We start from the raw sequence: 12,400 nt of genomic DNA on the forward strand, positions 1-12,400 counted from the left end.
TATTTTCTACCATTGTGTAGGCTCTCTTTTCACTTTCTTGACAAACTCCTTTGAGGTGCAGAAGGCTTTAATTTTGAGCAGGTCCCATTTATCTATTCTTTTGCTGCTCATGCTTTTGGTGTGAAGATTATGAAGCCATTTCCTATTACAAGATCTTGTATATGCTTCCCTACACCACTTTCCAAAGTCTTTATGGTCTTGGCTCTTATATTTAGGTCTTTGATCCATCCTGAGTTGATTTTTGTATAAGGTGTAAGATGGTAATCCTCTTTCATTCTTTTACATATGGATATCCAGTTCTCCAGGCACCATTTTTTGAATAGGCCATTCTTTCCCAATTGAGAGGGTTTGGTGGCTTTACTGAATATTATATGACTATATATATGAGGATCTCTATCAGCTCTCAATTCAGTTCCATTGGTTTGTGTGTCTCTCCTTGTGCCAAAACCATGCTTTTTTCTCTACTGTAGCTTTGTAGTATGTTTTGAAGTCAGGTAGTGTGATTCCTCCAATTTCGTTTTTCTTTTTTTTTTATTTCAAGATACTTTTATTTTTAAATCAGGTCACAACATTAAGCTTTTGGCCCATTCTGATGTTATAAAAGCTACAAATGCTTGCTCAGCAGGTCAGAGGCATCCCTTAGACGTATGTTTGAAAGTGAATAAAAATCCATACAGGGAAACGGACTTGGCCCAGTGGTTAGGGCATCTGTCTATCACATGGGAGGTCTGTGGTTCAAACCCCGGGCCTCCTTGACCCATGTGGAGCTGGCCCATGTGCAGTGCTGATGCATGCAAGGAGTGCCGTGCCACGCAGGGGTGTCCCCCGCATAGGGGAGCCCTACGCGCAAGGAGTGCACCAAATAAGGAGAGCTGCCCAGCCCAAAAGAAAGTGCAGCCTGACCAGGAATGGTGCTGCCCACACTTCCCGTGCCGCTGACGACAACAGAAGCAGACAAAGAAACAAGACGCAGCAAATAGACACAGAGAACAGACAACCGGGGGAGGGGGGGATTAAATAAATAAATAAATAAGTACATCTTTTTAAAAAATCCATATAAAACAAAATAATCAACTACTTTCCATAGGAACACAGATAAGTGTAACCCCATCTCCTAGTCTTCCTTATTGCTGTGTCTGTGCCAATCCTACTCTTAGAAGGACATTTCAAAATTAGCAGTAATTAAGTTAAATGATCCCCCATTCAAGCTAAACTCACAGTTAGCAGCTACAAAGATGGTATTTACACATTAATACTAGCTGGAGCACAAGTGGCCGGGTGGAGCTTCATCCCACTTTCCCAAGCACAGGAAAAAGACAGAGCACTGGCGTCTTGCTCCTCTACTTTGGGTGGAAACCCCCCAATCTCGATTTGTTGCATGACTTGCCATGCAGGCCCTGACATCACGTAGTAGATGGTTGGCCTCTGGAACCCATTGAAAGTGGAAGCAGTAGCCACAGTGTAAGCCTCCATGTTCTCAAACAGCATCCAGTCGCCCACGTGCATTTCTGGCAGGCCACAGCACTCAACGATCCGATCAAGGCCATCACACATGGGTCCCCATATGCTAGATGAGTAATACTTCTCATCTGGTTTGCATCTCTTCTGCAGAAGAGGCTTTACATGCTCATGACCATAAAGGATACAATTAAATGAGCCATATACTCTGTCATTCACATAATACATAAAGGTTTGTTCAATCGATTCATCTTCATCATCAGAGCCTGTGTTCCTTAAATACAATTTTTTTGGCAATGATATTCACTGCAAGTGTGAAAGCTGAAGCAACATAATATCAGCCTGGTTCAGCTATGATTCTCACTCCAGAATCTAACGGGAAATACTTGTCTAATGCTGGATTAATGACACTGGTTATCTCTCCAAATTTAAGCTTCACATCATCAGTTCTGGGAAAGCCATCATCAATATCAAGCAGATACATGCTGAAACCAACCTCAGTTCCCATGTCAAAGACACAGCGGGCATCAGAGATGGCCTGCACAAAAGTTTCAGGATCAGTATAGCCACTTCCCACATGGAGGCTGACATCAATGACATCGATATTGAGCTCTTTAGCCCATTCCAAAAGAAGCCTGCTGGTTTTGTGTGTGGCTCCAAATTTAACACTGAGTGGCAGACTGCTTTGGAGTCATCGGTGGCAATCCACAAAACCAACTTTTGCCTTTGGATGTGCCCTGGCCACTTTCATCAACTCAACCTCGCTGTCAAAAGTCATCATCTCAACTCCATTATTGGTGGCATACTTAATTTAAGACACTTGTTTACAAGGGTTTGTGTAGATTATCCTCTGTGGTGGCACCCCGAGACTCTGCACCAACTAGATTTCAGTCTTGCTAGCACAATCAAATCCTGTCCCTATGGAAGCCAGGGTCTTCACTGTGGCTTTATTGTCATTACATTTGACTGCAAAGAAGGGGGTGACACGAGGAAGAACTTTTAACCATCTCAGATGTTTCTTTAGAATGTCTCCAAGGTCCGCAACATAGAAGGCATCTTTATCATCATCAGAAGAAACTTCATTAATTTTTTGGCCCAGAATGTCCTTGGCAGTAAAACCTTCATCAAGGAAATGGCAGTCAAACTCCTCATTACTGAAGTTGTTCATGGTTTCTTGATGTTCCACTGAAACACAACAAAATGGAAAACTAAGAGACAGAATTTAAAGAGATTTCTTTGAGCTTTTCAGGAAGGCAATTCTCCAGGAATTCCAAATCTTGCTGAATTATAAGACTTGTGCCCTTGATACAGTAGTGGAAATGTTCTCCTAGCACTTGGGTGCCAGGGCCACCCCCCGAGGAGGTCCTACAGCCCGCAATGCTGCCACCACCGCTGCCCACCTCGCTCCCTCCCGCTGGAGGACCGCTGGCCCAAAGAGGCGCCAGAGCTGCTGGCAGAGGACGGTCGGTGGCAGGGCTGGAGGGGCCTGAGTCATTTTTCTTTTTCAATATGTCTTTAGCTATTCAGGGCCTCTTTCCTTTCCAAATAAATTTCATAGTGAGTTTTTCTAATTCCTTAAAGAATGCGGTGTTGATTTTTATTGGGATTGCATTGAATGTGTAGATCAGTTTTGGTAGGATAGACATCTTGATAATATTTAGTCTTCCTATCCATGAACAGGGAATATTCTTTCATTTATTTAGGTCTTCTTTGATTTCCTTGAACAGTCTTATGTAGTTTTCTGTGTATAAGTTTTTTACATCTTTAGTTAAGTTTATTCCCAGGTATTTGATTTTTTTATTTACTATTGTAAATGTATTTGTTTCTTGATTTCCTCCTGAGCTTGCTCATTATTTGTATATAGAAATGCTACTGATTTTTGTGCATTCATCTTATAACCTGCAACTTCATTAAACTCATTTATGAGTTCTAGAAGCCTTGTATAGACTACTTAGGGTTTTCTATGTATAGGATCATGTCATCTGCAAATAATGAAATTTTGACTTCTTCCTTTCCAATTTGAATGCCTTTTGTATCTGGTTCTTGCCTCAGTGCTCGAGCAAGTACTTCTAAGACAATGTTAAATAGAAGAGGTGAGAGTGGGCATCCTTGTCTCGTTCCTGATCTTAGAGAGAAGGATTTTAGGATTTCACCATTGTAAAAGATGATGGTTGTGGATTTTTCATATATACTCTTTATCATGTTCAAAAAATTTCCTTGTATTCTGATCTTTTGGAGTGTTTTTATCAAGAAAGGGTGCTGTATTTTGTCCAATTCTTTTTCTGCATCTATAGATATAATCATGATTTTTTCCCTTTAATCTGCTTATATGGTTTATTACATTGATTGATTTGCTTATGTTGAACCATTCTTGCATACCCGGAATGAATCTCACTTGGTTATGGTATATAATTTGCTTAATGTGTTGTGCAATACAGTTAGCAACTATTTTGTTGAGGATTTTTGCATCTAGGTTCGTTAGAGAAATTGGTCTGTAATTTTCCTTTCTTGTGGTGTCTTTGTTTGGCTTTGGTACTAGGATAATGTTGGCATCATAGAAGGAGTTAGGTAATGTTCCTTCTGCTTCGATTTTTTGGAAGAGTTTCAGCAGGATTGGCATTAGTTCTTTCTGGAATGTTCTCTAGAATTCACCTGTGAAGACATCTGGCCCTGGGTTCTTCTTAGTTGGGAGATTTTTAATGACTGATTCTATCTCTTTACTTGTGATTGGCTTGTTGAGATCATCAATTTATTCTTTCATCAATATAGACTGATTATGTGTTTCTAGGAATTTGTCCATTTCCTCTGAATTGTCATTTTTGTTGAAATATAGTTTTTCAAAGTATCCTCTCATGATAATCTTTATTTCTGTGGGGTCAGTGGTGATATCTCCCTTCTCATTTCTTATTTTGTGTATTTGCATCTTCTCTCTCTTTCTCTTTGTTAGTCTAGCTAAGGGTTTGTCAATTTTATTGATCTTCTCAAAGAACCAGCTTCTTGGTTTTGTTTATCCTTTCAAGTGCTTTCCTATTTTCTATTTCATTTAGTTCTGCTCTTATCTTTGTTCTTTCTTTCTTCTTCCTGTGGGGTTACTTTGTTGTTGTTTTTTTACTAATTCCTCCAAATGTGCAGGTAGTTCTTCAATTTTTGCTCTTTCTTCTTTTTGGATGTATGAATGTATGGCTATAAATTTCCTTCTCAGTACTGCTTTTGCTGCATCCCATAAGTTTTGTATGTTGTGTTATCATTTTCATTAGTTTCAAGGTAGTTATTAATTTCTTTTGAGATTTCCTCTTTGACCCACTGTTTTTCTAAGAGTGTGCTGTTTAATTTCCATATCTTGGTGTGAAATCTGGCTTCATGCCACTGTGGTCAGAGATATTATTTTTTGTGATTTTGATCTTTCTGAATTCACTGAGCCTTTCTTTGTGGCCTAGCATATGGTCCATTTTGGAGAATGATCCATGTGCACTTGAGAAAAATGTATATCTTGCTGTATTCGGGTGTAATGATCTGTATATGTCTATTAGATCCAACTCCTCTAATATAATGTTTAAAGTTTTTGTTTCTTTAGTGTTTCTCTTTTGAGATGTTCTATCCAAAGTTGGTCATGGTGTATTAAAATCTCCCAGTATAATTGTAGAGGCATCTACTCTTTCACTTAGTTTTTCCAGTGTTTGCCTCATGTATTTGGAGGCACCCTTGTTAGGAGCATAAATATTTATGATTATTTGTTCTTCTTGAGAGATTGTCCCTTTCACTAATATGTAGTAGCCTTCTTTGCCTCTCACAATTGTTTCACATTTAAAGTCTATTTTGTCTGATATTAATATAGCTACTCCTGCCTGTTTTTGGTTATTGTTTGCTTGTAAGATTGTTTTCCAACCATTCACTTTCAACCTCCATGAATCCCTGGGTCTAAGATGTGTTTCTTGTAGACAGCATATAGATGGGTCATATTTCCTTATCCAATGTCCCAGTCTGAATCTTTTGATAGGTGAGTTTAATCTGTTGACATTCAGTGTTATTACTTTCAAGGAATTATTTATGTTAGCAATATTTTGATTGGACTTGTGTTTGTCATATTTTGTTTGTTTTTATCCTTCTCTTTTTGTCTTTTTCGTTGCTCTTACACTCTCCTCCAACTCTTCCTGTCCTGTTTTTTCCTTTCTGCAGAACTCCCTTTACTATTTCTTGAAGGGCAGGGTTCTTTTTGGCATTCTCTTTCAGTTTTTGTTTATCTGTGAATATTTTGAACTCTCCATCATTTTTGAATGCTAGTTTAGCTGGGTAGAGTATTCTTGGGTGGATTTTTTTTTCCTTTTAGTACCTTGACTATATCATACCACTGCCTTCTTGCCTCCGTGGTTTCAGATAAGAAAGCAGCACTTAATCTTATGGAGCTTCCCTTGTGTGTGATGGTTTTCTTTTCTCTTGCTGCTTTTAGAATTTTTTCTTTGTCTTGAGCATTGGATAATTTGACAAGTATATGTCTTGGGGTGGGCCTGTTGGGATTTACGATGTTTGGGATGTGTTGTGCTTCCTAGACACATGTATATCCATCTCTCTCAGTAGATTTGGGAAGTTTTCAGCCATTATTTCCTCCAACAGCCCTTCTGTCCCCTTTCCCTTCTCTTCTCCTTCTGGGATGCCTATAATACATATGTTTGTGCATTTTGCATTGTCATTCAGGTCCCTAAGTCCTAGCTGGATTTCTTCTATCTTTTTATTGATCAGTTCTATTATCTGTTTGATTTCAGATGTAATGTCTTCCATGTTGTTAAGTCTCTCCTCTGCCTCTTCTAATCTGCTGCTATATGCACCAAGTGTATTTTTCATTCCTTGAACTGTGATGTTCATCCCCATCATATCTGTTATCTTTTTGCATATGTCTGCAATTTCCTCTCCAAGCGTTTTCTTCATATTGTTAATTTCTTCCTATACTTCAGTAAGCTTGTCTCTAATATATATTTTGAGATCTTTAATTACTTGTCCGATGTTCTGCTCCCTTTCCTGGCTTTTAGTTTGTTCATTGGATTCAGCCATGTTTTCCTGATTATTGGTTTGGTTTGTAGTTTTTTGTTACTGTCTGGTCATCATTTTATCTTGATGGGTTTAATCATCTTGGGGATTAATTAGTTGTTCTTGCATAAGTGTTATGTCTTCTCTTTGTCACTTTGTTCTTCTTGTTCTATGTTCTTCTTGCTGGCTAAGTTCACTTTGAAGGAAAATATTAGGGCCAGGGAAAGCAAAATGAGTAAGAAAAGAAAGTGTGTAATGTAGTATTGGTAATAAATGTTAACAGAGCATAAATGTGAGATCTGGGAGAGTGGATATTAGACTCATGTAAGTTGTGTTGAGTTATAGCAGTAAATAGAGTTACCTATAATGAGACAGTCAACTGAATATGGGAGGAATAGAGTATGAATTAAAAAGCCAGTGTTTTAATGAGAGAGGGAAAGAGAAAAGAAAGACAATAATATCAAGAGTGGATAAAAGAAAACAGAACAAAGGTATTAGAAATTAAAAGTCAGACAATTTGGGGGCCAAAGAAAGGGAGATGGAATGTCAGGGAGACAGAAGATGAAAAAAAAGAACCTTGGGGGATAAAATGGGAGAAAAGACCAGAATATAATGCAATATTAGGAACCAAGACAAAAAAAGAACAAGAAAAAAGAAAAAAGAAAAAAAAACAAAAACAAATGCTGAGAGCTAGAATAATCAAAGACCTCAGTGGACCTCATTGTGCAGTGGATTCAGGGATGGCAAGCCTTTGATATTGCAGACTCAAGGTGTGTGAGTCTTTGGAGTGTGGGCCACCAGGGTTTAGGGGACACAGACCTGGGAACTATGCGTCCAGCTAACAGGGGCCTGGGAGCACTGCAGTGCAACACAGCCTTCAGGGAGCCCTGCAGTTGGGCACCAGCCCTAGGGAGAGGGGCCCCACCTGCAAATTCTGACCTCTGTGTCAGAAACCCAAAATTCCACCTCTTACAAGAATCTCTTCTGTCACTGTCTCACCAAATAGACATCCAGACACCTCCTGCCCTGCAAGCCTCTGAAACAGCCTGCTGGGTGTGCTGCTGCACTACAAAGAGTTCAGGGACCACCCCAGACAGGCTGCCAGCCCTAGGTGGAAGGGTTCCTCCTAAAACTTCTGACCTCCATGTCAGAAACCGAAAGTTCCACCTCTTGCAAGAATCTCTTCTATCACTGTCTCACCAAATCGACATCCAGACACCTCCTGCCCTGCAAGCCCCCAAAACAGCCTGCTCAGGTTTGGGGACACCCCACACAACAAAGATTCCAGGGATCACCACGGCCCAGCCGCCAGTCCTAGGGGGAGGGGCTCCAGTCAGAACCTCTGACCTCTGAATCAGAAACCCAAAATTCCACCTCTTGCAAGAATCTCCTCCGTCACTGTCTCACCAAATCGACTTCCAGACACCTCCCACCCTGCAAGCCCCCAAAACAGCCTGCTCAGGGCTTGGGAACTCCCCAGCAAAGCAAAGCCTCCAGGAATCACTGCCACTGGGCTGCCAGCCCCAGGGGGAAGGGTCCCCCTCACAACCGTGACCTCCATGAAAGAGACCCAAAATTCTACCTCTTCCAAGAATCTCCTCTGTCACCATCCCACCAAATCTATGTCCAGACACCTCCTTCCCTTCAAACACCCAAAACAGCCTGGTCTAGCAGGACTCCAACCCTACTCAGTCACTTCTTTGCAGGAGAGATTATAAGGTGCACTCACTCAGACACCATCTTGCCTCCTGCCCACAACTATCTTTTTAACATAGGGTAAAGCATCTGCCATATCTGAAAAGATTCCAGGTGTTGATGCTGGGGCAGCCATAATTGCTGGCTCAACAGGTGCATTAGGTTGAACTGGATATAAGCTAGGAATAAGACCTGAATGACATATGGAGACTGCATATTTCATTAGAGTAGACAGTTATTTTCTTAACTATAAAAGGGTTAGGACTAGGACTAGGCATAAAGCCAGGAGACTCTCCTCTGCCTTTTGGCTCAGAATTTATTTCTTTCAAATGGCCCTCCACTTTCTGTTTGTCTATGGGTTTTGAAAATATAGTAATTTCCTCTTTGTCATCTTCCTTTGATTGTAAAGGATCAACGGTGGCAGTAATTTGCTGGCACAAAGCTCACGCAGATAAAAGGAATGGATTCCCCTCTTTGATTTGCTCTCTGTAAAGCTTTCATTACACATCTCCACTGTTTCAAATTTAAAACATTACGCCCCTGAGGCTGAAGCCAACCACAATGCTTTTGTATTAAAGCAAACAATTCAATTAACTCACAACGTTTTACAGGCACCCCACTAGCTTTCAACAAAGTTTTTTAACACTTGCAAATATTCTTCTACACTTCCCATTTGAATACCCATTACCCTGATGACTTCGTGGAAATGTTACTTACCTAAAAGAAGACTTGAGACACCCTGCTTTGGACATCATTCATGACCCTCATAGGAGTCCTTTCCGTGGGTCCCAATGCTGTTTTGGAAGACTCACTTCTTTGGGCCCTGCATTGGGCACCATTTGTTGGAGATTTGGTCCTGAACGTTATTGGGAATGAAAGAAAGAGAAAAAGAAGAATGAAAGAAAGAGAGAGAGAGCTGGGATCAGGGGTCTGTGAGTAGAGACTCATCAGACAACTTTTTGTTTACAAGGCACTCTATATATACCCCAGTCTACATGAGAACAAGCAGCAACATGCAGTTAACTATCAGCATTACTCATAGTCTAAGGAACTTAAAAAATTCTTATCTCAAGGTACAAAGTCTAAGTGTTCAATTTACTACAAAACATATGTGCTCGACTTTTCTTTTAGTCTTTAACACCTTCCTCCTGTTTACTGGGAACTCTTTATTATCACATTCCTTCGGTTGCAAGCATAGCCATGGAAACCACATGTCTCTCCTTGTGAGACCACTGTGCCTCAGTTTCCAAAGGGAAAAAGCTGTAGAATATTCCAGTCTGTAATTGGATGCAGAAGTTATACCATACTCGGTCATGAAAGGATAGTAGCTGCGGTTGCAACATTACATGATGTATCAGCTGACTTGGGCAGGGGGCGTACTTTTTAGTTAATAGAGCTCATGATCTCAAGAAAAACCTAGCATATGTCAACTCACAGACTGACCTTTTTTGAAATCATATTGCTCACTCCTTAAAATATTCAAATCCTCTACTGTGATACTTTAAATCCAGTACTCTGTTGTCCATGCCTGAAAAAGATGGATTCTCAAGATTGTGAGGTTCCTGTTTCTCAGTTATTATCCCCAGGACCAGATTTACCAAAAATAAAGCAAAACAAAGCAAAACACAAACACACACACACAAAAAAAACCAAAAAACAAAAAACAAACATCAACATAAAAATCCTTGCTAAACCTGGGTTAGATCACATTTTAAGATGTGTCTTACCATAAAACAGAAACAGATATTATGAGGCAGACTATGAAGTAACCACTACAGTAGAAGCAATTACTTGTCAACAAGCCCCTAGCCTCACCATGCCCTAGTGAGCTGTGGTAAAACTTTTAAATAGAGGCAGTCATTTAGCTAAAAGGATATCACAATATTTATACTGACCATAGATATGTGTTTGGAGTAATTCATGATTTGGGAAGTTTATGAAAACAAAGGACTCCCTGAAGTCATTAGGAACCAAATAAAGAATGGTTAATATCTGAAATAATAGATGTATTTCTATCACCTAAGGAAAAGGTAAAACAAAGAAAAAATGTTGTGATAAAAATGGAAGCTCACACTCACAAAACTTAGAAGAAAAATGCCAACCTAGCAGCTCAACAATATGTGGAGACAACAAAACAGTTTCCCTATACAATGTACCTCATAAGCCCTCTCCAAATGAGTTAGCACACAGTTAGGAAAGTGTTTTTGTATTTGAAAAAGAAAAATAGAGTCAGTAGGGTCACCAATTAAATTCTGGGGATAGAATCTAGGAAGTGCTGGATAGTGCCCTGTTTGCCCTAGAGTCCCTAGAAGAAACTACATGTGAGCCCTCCATGAAATTACCCATTACAGAATGCAAAAAATGAAAAAGGACAAGGAAATATATTGGTGGGCAGTCTTTGATAAGGTACTTTAAAAAATCTGTAACCAGGATCATACGTGACAGGCTTGTAAACTAGGCAAAATTTATTAATGTATGTATCTCCATAAACTTAACCTCCACAACTGGACTATTTGAACATCAGCTGAAGGGCTTTACCAGCCAGTTCTTTCAATGGATTATAATTATATATAGTTTATGGCTTACAGGTATTAAGAATGGGTTGAGGCATTCTCTTGTCAAAATAAGAATGCTTTAACTGTAGGGGAAAAAAAGAAAATGGTTTTCCAAAGCAGGGAGTACGCTTTGAACTCTCAAGCAAGCTTCAAACTCACTTCACTGGAAAGGTTATAAAAAAGTGTGTCAATAAACATTTATTTAATCTAAATATCTTTAAAATATATATATATATATATATATATACATAAAGTTTGGTTCAAGTGTTTCCCATCCAGCAAATCATCCATTGCCCATACCATCCAACACCTATGGTAAGGTAGAATAAATCCATGAGATATATAAATTAAAGCTTAAATATTGACTCACTGGTGCTGTCTGGCCAAAACATTCCCTTTGGTCCTCATGGCCCTGAGGTCTATGCTATCAGGCAAACACCACTGATCCCACCAGAGGTAATTATAGGGCAGCCCATGTATGGGGAACAGTTCACTAGAGAGGATCTGTAACAGTTTGATGTTGGATGGATCCCAGAGAATCATGTCCTTAGAGCCAATCCATTCCTGTGGGAGTGGACCTATTGTAAATGGGACCCTTTGATTAGATTACTTCTGTAAGGCATGCCCCAGGTGGGACTTAATTCTCTTACTAAGTCCATATGGAAAGAGACAGATGCAGGTGCTCAGAGTGAAATGCTCAGAAGCTGAGAGAGAAACCAGAAACTGAAAGCAACAAAGTTCAGAGGAGAAAGCAGAGACTGACAGATGACACCATGTACCTTCCCATATGACAGAAGAGTCCAGGATCACCCACAGCTGATCTTTGAGGAGAGAGCATGGCCTGAAGATGTCTTGATTTGGACTCTCTTCTCAGCTTCACAACTGTAAGCTTGCAAGTCAATAAACCCCCTTTGGAAAAGCCAACTCATTTGGGGAAGTATTGTTTTCATCAGCCTCGGTTAACTAAAACAGGATCCAATGATAGTGAATTGAGTTTTTTTCAGTATTGTAGGAAATCAGTGAAATATCCTTAGGGATTTTTTTTTTTAAGTTACTCAAGATTTACTGACCCTCTACCACCTAAAGACAACATCCCACCACCTGCAAACTGATGACATTATATTCTGGAAAAGAAAACAATGAAAAACCAATCTCTGGCCTACTTGAAATAAACTTATCAGGTGTTAATAACTTCACATATAGCTGTCAAATTAGAAGGAAATGAGACTTGAGTACAACACATGCAGCTAAAACTGATGTCACTTCCAAGGTGGGTATATGAAATGGTACATGATTCAAAATTAAAATTAACCAAAATAATCCAGAAGCAGTTGACACTGTGTGTGTATCTGATGTGGACAGGTACTGCTAAGATCATGGAACAAGAACCCATTCAGCCAAGTGTTTTGTAGATTATGGGGAAGTTTTTTCAGTGATGAGGTACAAACACAGATACCCAGCAAGATAGCATGAAATGAGAGGTTCATAATATCAAAGAATCTGGAGGGGGAGAATGGAGAATCTTGGCATGGCATGTCCCAGCTTACCTAGCCTAGGTTCCTGTGAGGGTTCATGGAAAGGCAGGTTGGAGCACATGTTTATTCCAGGCTCTTGTCTTTACTGTGACCCAGATGGGAAGGATTCCATGGATCCTGGGCCTGGCAGTTTCA

The sequence above is a fragment of the Dasypus novemcinctus genome, chromosome 2 (genome assembly GCF_030445035.2).
Source record: "Dasypus novemcinctus isolate mDasNov1 chromosome 2, mDasNov1.1.hap2, whole genome shotgun sequence".
Classification (NCBI taxonomy): Eukaryota; Metazoa; Chordata; class Mammalia; order Cingulata; family Dasypodidae; genus Dasypus; species Dasypus novemcinctus.